This window comes from Spinacia oleracea, chromosome 1 (genome assembly GCF_020520425.1).
Source record: "Spinacia oleracea cultivar Varoflay chromosome 1, BTI_SOV_V1, whole genome shotgun sequence".
Lineage (NCBI taxonomy): Eukaryota > Viridiplantae > Streptophyta > Magnoliopsida > Caryophyllales > Amaranthaceae > Spinacia > Spinacia oleracea.
The window spans coordinates 95,642,593-95,649,448 of NC_079487.1; the positions used below are offsets into that span (position 1 = coordinate 95,642,593).

Below are 6,856 nucleotides of genomic sequence, written 5' to 3' on the forward strand. Positions count from 1 at the left end.
TTAGCATCAATTATTACAGTTGTGTTAGGAAGTTTAAACAATTTTTGTACATGCGTTATAAAGGGTGAGCCCTTTCAAAAGGTATTGTATACAACAAGTGTGTTAACGAGTACGTAGTATGTTATAACAGATGCAAAGAAAGAATAAATAATGTAATAAAGAATACAGAGAATTTAACTTGGTTCACTAACAATGTATTAGCTACGTCCACAGACAGAGGGGAGAAAAGTTTTATTGATCTTGAGGAGTACAGATTACAGAATACAACTAGGTTATGACCTAGAGGGTTTATATAGTACTCTCCGTGATGGGACGTTGGAGTAAGGGGCTTGACCGATTCAAGGCATTATCTAACATAGTATAATACGGATTATAAAGTTAATCAAATCGAATTAAAAAAAAGACTAAACCGTCATGAATTTGATATTCATGTAGTTTCATGTGGTCAAACATGTTGTATATGATACAAATTAAGTAGGGCATGCATAGAACAATGAGTTGCAGGGTTAATATATTACATGCCTAGTTGATAAAAGAAGACATTTATAGAAGCTAATTAAAAGTTGAAATAACCAAAATTAGTAGAATGTGACAATGTTATTGGCCAAACTTGAGAAATTAATTAACAATAGTTTTAGCTAGGCATCCATGTTAGGATTAATTTACTACAAAATAATCATTTTATAGAGACGAGGAATATCGACTCTATAAAGTTCAAATCCGTCTTAAAATGATGCTTAGAGACGGATTTGAGACCAAAATAGAGCGTCTCTATAGAGGGGCGTCTTAAAAAAGAATTGACACGGAATTCTTTCAAATCCATTACAAATTTGAGACGGAATTTTTGAAACTCCATATAGACTTCCATCTCAATTTTAATTAAGAGACGAAGTTTTAGTAATTTGTCTCAAGTTCGAGACGTTTATGATATCCGTCTCAAAATCCATATCTAATTGATGCATAATTTTGTAGTGATTAAGCCTAGACTCTTAAACCAGACAAGATAAAACTTTGTTGCGCCACAACACCATCAATTAATCATGCGCCGAATCCTAGCTAGTTTGGTTTATAAGGCTTTGAAGCAACTCTTTTGTAGATAGATGTTCAATTTATAAGGGTAAGAACCATTTTTTCATATTATTATTATAATATGATTTTAAGATGAAACTTTATTTAATCTTGTGAAGTGAACACTCTATAATTATGATAGGAGCAGCCATGCTCATATTTAACATGGTATTAGAGCTATTTGAGACCTAATACTATGAGCCAATTCAAAATTGAATTCATATTAGAGCTATATGTTTGATCCAACTGTAAGTTGGGAATTCTGAATTTTCGGCACATATCACATTCTACAAAGAGAAAGAAGGATAGAACAAAACTCACCCTTTGATTCAAGTTGTAAGAGAATGGTCTCAATTAGATGTCTTGAATTCGAGTTATAGCTAGAATTGAATACACCAATGTTCGTCTAAATAGTTTCTTTAATTAAGTTCACCTTGACTCGAATATGAATTCATCTAAGTCTAATGCTCGCTCACAAATAGGATTACTAGTTGATAAAAATTACAAAGTATTCCCTTTCCCCCCTCCATACACAAATGGTTGGTTTAATATACGATTTGTCGGGTCGTATAAAGAATATATTATCTATCTATTACTATATACTAAAAGAGACATCAGGAATGACACGTGTCAATTTCTGGTGCGATTTTTTCCCGCCAAAAACCACTTTCCCAAAAAGTGTATCTGTTTTATTTTATTTTTATTCTCTACTTTTTTTATAAACTATTTATGTATGGAAACAAAATTTAGTTTATAAATTATGGCAATAATAGATACGACGTAATAATAATTATTCTAAATTGGTAATATTTTAGTCAAAGCGCTATATTAATAATGGAAAATATATCACTCAATATTTTGGTCAAATTACCATATTACCATTTTAAATATGCATATTAGATGAATAAACCCAAATTCTTATATGAGACTGTCCTCACCATCAACTGATGGTGAGACCAATTCACACTTGCGATGTATGTTACTTCTATAGTTTAGACATGTTACTTTTTTTTATAATTTTAGAGGAGGTACTTTTTTTAGTTTAGGTATGTTACTTCTATAGTTTATAAATGTTACTTTTTTTATACGGAGTAGTTTTATGGGAAATACCTTCTTAGTTTAGGTATGTTACTTCTATAGTTTAGACATGTTACTTTTTTTTATATAATTTTAGAAGGAAGTACTTTTTTTAGTTTAGGTATGTTACTTCTATAGTTTATACATGTTACTTTTTTTTAATACGGAGTAGTTTTAGGGGAGATACCTTCTTAGTTTAGGTATGTTACTTCTATAGTTTAGACATGTTACTTTTTTTTTAATAATTTTAGAGGAGGTATTTTTTTTAGTTTAGGTATGTTACTTCTATAGTTTAGACATGTTACTTTTTTTTATACGGAGTAGTTTTAGGGGAGGTACCTTTTTAGTTTAGGTATGTTACTTCTATAGTTTAGACATGATACTTTTTTTATACGGATTAGTTTTAGGGAGGTACCTTTTTAGTTTATGTATTACTTCTATAGTTTAGACATGTTACTTTTCTTTATAATTTTAGATGAGGTACTTTTTTAGTTTAGGTATGTTACTTCTATAGTTTAGACATGTTACTTTTTTTTATACGGAATAGTTTTAGGGGAGGTACATTTTTAGTTTAGGTATGTTACTCCTATAGTTTAGACATGTTACTTTTTATATATATAATTTTAGAGGAGGTACTTTTTTAGTTTAGGTATGTTACTTCTATAGTTTAGATCTGTTACTTTTTTTTATACAGTTTTAGAGGAGGGTACGCTATTGGTTTCGCGCTTGTCACACCATCAAGTTGATGGTGTGACTGGTCTCAAAGGAGACGCGCTGATGAATAAATTTAAGCTAGTATGTTAAAAATATTATAATTATGCAGTAGTTTGGAAGATATTCAGTTAAATATTTTGGTGAAAAAAAAAAATCAAAATCCATGCGTGCACAAGATCTAATCTAGTAATCGATAATATAGTCCCATTTAAAAGGAGTATCACACTAACACTAAATAGGTGAGAGTTTATTCAAGTATTCATATACTTCTAGTTCTTTGGGTATATTCTAGTAATAATTATAATTTTTCTTTGTATTCTAGTAATAATTCATAATTTTGGTATGGTGAACAATATGCCAGCAAAACCTCATCATCTATGTCACCCAATTTGCCACAACTGGTTGCTACACAACCAAAGTTGTACACATCATCTATAGTGCAGTTGTTACACTAAATGAATTGCCCACCATATAAGTTATATGTATGAAAAATGTAAAAAATTAAAGAGTGAGCCAATCAATGACTCAACAAACTTCAGTTATGGGTAGGGCTGACACTAAAAAAAACCGGGTAATATAAATTGGAATTGAAACCTGTTAAGAATCTGCGGTTTTAAAATCCGAATCTGAACATAAGTTTCGGTCCAGGCTTCCAGCTAACAAAATTGAAAATTTATTACAATATATATATATATATTTTTTTTTCTTTTATTTTTTTCGGTTCACAAACTTTTGAAACTGGAACTTTTAGATACCCTGTAAACAAACTATATTGTTATTAAAACTCCAAGTTAAGTAAAGAATGTCATCTCGTCACATACCTCATCATTTTTGACATGCCATTTCATATTCCCTCCATCCCTTAATACCCGTATCGCTTTCCTTTGCTGGTCGTCCCTTAATATTTGCACTGCTTCTATAAATGAATTTTTTTTACCAATATTATATTATTTCTCACACTTATCTACTAACCCAGCCACTCCTTACAAAAAATCATTTAAAAATTACACCCCACTACCCACTTACACATTTCTCACTAACTATATTAAAAACATACCTCACTATTAACTACCACCATTTAAATTAATAAGTCAATTCAAGTGTCTTAAACTCCGCATTGGTCAAACCGGTGCGATTATTAAGGGACGAAGTGTAACGCCCCGACCTCTAATTCACTTATTAAGGCATACTTAGCAGCGGAAACATCCTAATATGGTCGGGACATTACTGCCGTAACTCCCTCTTGGGAATTACAAGGCAACCATCACAATAATTACTCCAAAACTCCATATTAATCCTTTTAATTCCTTAATCAAAGTACATAACTTAATCAAGAGTCATACTTAAACTTGTTACAACTTAACATTAACTTAGGTGAACATTGCTATAGTGAAATCCTCACCACTACTCGTTTCCGTGGTCCCCAACAATACCTAAAACAGAAAAAAAAACGGTGAGCCGAAGACTCAGTAACGAGTTACCCTAGCATTGTAACATCATTTCAAGTCATTTTATTTAATAAATAGGGAGAATAGAATATAGTAATTTTTTTAATAAATCATCATTTCAGAAGCATCATTTCAAGAATATTATTTCAGGAACATCATTTCTTTAACCTTTTTCCTTTTAACAGTATAATTCTGATCGTCAGGACTTTACGGGAAAACATGGTAGGATGTCTCCTACGAACAGGGGAAGCCAGTGTTTCATAACAGGGGGAGCCAGTGCTCCATACAGGGGAAGCCAGTGCTTCTTATGGGGGAACCTTGGTTCCATATCAGGGAAAGCCATTGCTTCTTATCAAGGGGAACCTTGGTTCCATATCAGGGGAAGCCAGTGCTTCTTATCAGGGGGAGCCTGAGATCCATAACAGGGGAACTTGACCAGTTCTTACACTTTTATTTATCATGTTTACATTTCTTTTAATGGAAAATTAACCAGGGAAAACTCATTCATTCAGGATAGTTCAATAAACCATTAAATCTCGTTAATTCATAAAATCATTCTTTCGAGAATAATAATTCATAAAATCAATACTTTTCATAAAGGTGCATTATCATAAAACAATTCAATCAAATCATACTTGTAATCCTGCAAATCATAAAACATTATTATAAAACAGCAATCATTCATCACATCATTCGTACAAAAATTCATTTCGAAGGGTTTGCGGGTACTAGCAATAACCGTTACCTCAACCGTTGTCTTATATTTCCTGTTTGATGGACCGTTCTTCCTGAGCTTCGAGTCCAATTTCTTTCAAAATATTAAATTATTGAATTAGTAACTAAAACGATAAAATAATTTAAAATCAACATTTTATAAATAATATGTTTTATAAGAATTCATTTATAAGTAACGAATTTTAATAAAAACATAATTTCATAATTTAATGAAAATATTATTAATCGAAATATATATTTATATTTCATAAATCGATTTACACAAAATATCATTTAAATTCCATTTTTGATAAACATGGCTAGTAACTTATTTTTAGTAAAACCGATAATAAAGTAAATTTTCCTACCTGAAATAATAAACAATTTTATTAGTAATTATTTATATAAACATATATTGAAATACTTTAACAAATTTATTTAGAAAAACATGAAAGGCAAATTTATAAATCTGGAAATAGAGATAGGATTTGAGCTTACCAAAACCCAAATATTAGAACTGGGCCCAACACTTTTGTTTTGGGTTTAATAGGGGAAGAATTCAAAAGTCAGGAATTGATTTCCTGACTTCCTGAATGTCGAGCAAAAAGGAGAGAGGAAGCAACAGCAGGGTACGAAGGAGCAGGGGAGGAGAAAGAGAGGTGGCGGCTGGGTCTGGGCTCGGGTGGCATGGGGACGCGAACCCGCGGTGGAAAGGCGTCGGTGGTGTGGTGGTTCGCGGCGGCGCGTCAGGCAAGGGGAGAGGTTGTTGCGCGAACAGGGGAAAAGCAGGGAAGGGGTGGTGAGTTGGGCGGTTCTGGGCGGCTGCACAATGGTTTGACGGAGTATGTGTGGCGGAGGTTGGTTTACAAGGTGGCGGGGGTGGTTGGGAGCAGTGGTGCGACGCTGGTGGTGCCGCAAGGGAAGAAAAGGAAGAAGGAACAGGGGAGTGAGTAGCTGCAGGGGAGGCGAGATAAAATAAGGGAGGTGTTGGGTCGTGTTTGTCGTAGATGGTGGCGGAGGTGAGGCGGGTAATGGTGGCGGAGATGGCTGACGATTGTGGTGGAAGAGAATGGTGGTGGTGAGTGTTGATGGTTCGAATAAGAGAAGAGAAAATAGGATGAAATATTGAAATTGGTTTTGGTTTTCCATGTTAGAATTCCAATTCTGTAATGTTGAATTTATAAATAGGAAGAGTGATGAACAAGGAGAAGTCCTTGGTCTCCAAGGCATGCATTTGGACTGATTTCAAGGGAAAGGGAGAAAGGAAGGAAAAATGCTCCTTCTTGCTTTGTACGTGGAGAGCAAGGAGAAGAAGTGAAACGGAATTTTGCTCTACAAGGGCATTTTCGTAATTTTACAATATTAGGCCAAAATAGAAAATTGATTTCTATTTTTAGGAAATTAATTGGAATAGAATTTTTTTAATAAAAACTAAGTTTCGAAATAATCTTTTATAAAAATATCGTTAACGAAAAATAAATTTAGTTTTTCGAATAAAATAAGAACGTTTTGAAATTATCAAAAATCCGAAAATAATTAAGATTTAAAAAGGTCGTTAAGCTCGTAAATATAAAAATTAAATTATAAAATCCGAAAAGTAAATCGTGTAATAACAATCTTAAAATTTCAAGAGAAATAAAACTTCGTTAATTAAATAAAGTTCGAAATTAGGATTTAAAACGATTTTAAGCTAAATAAAAATAATTAAGCATAATTAATCGAGTTTTAAAAATTCGGGATATTACACGAAGGGAGTATAATTTTATTTTGAATCTATGACCCTTCATTTGTAGGTCTCGTAGTCTGACCACTATGGCACAACTCGTTTTTTTGTT

The 6,856-nt window shown here is 32.5% G+C and overlaps 1 long non-coding RNA gene across 1 annotated transcript; it reads right to left on the bottom strand.

Moving 5' to 3' along the window:
• Positions 1-226: 226 nt before the first annotated feature.
• On the bottom strand, positions 227-6,162 carry LOC130467848 (uncharacterized). Its single transcript, XR_008927809.1, has 3 exons — positions 5,520-6,162; positions 5,053-5,115; positions 227-4,292 (listed from the first exon to the last, which is right to left on the bottom strand). It is a non-coding gene; the product is annotated as an uncharacterized lncRNA (long non-coding RNA).
• Between the last annotated feature and the right edge of the window lie 694 nt (positions 6,163-6,856).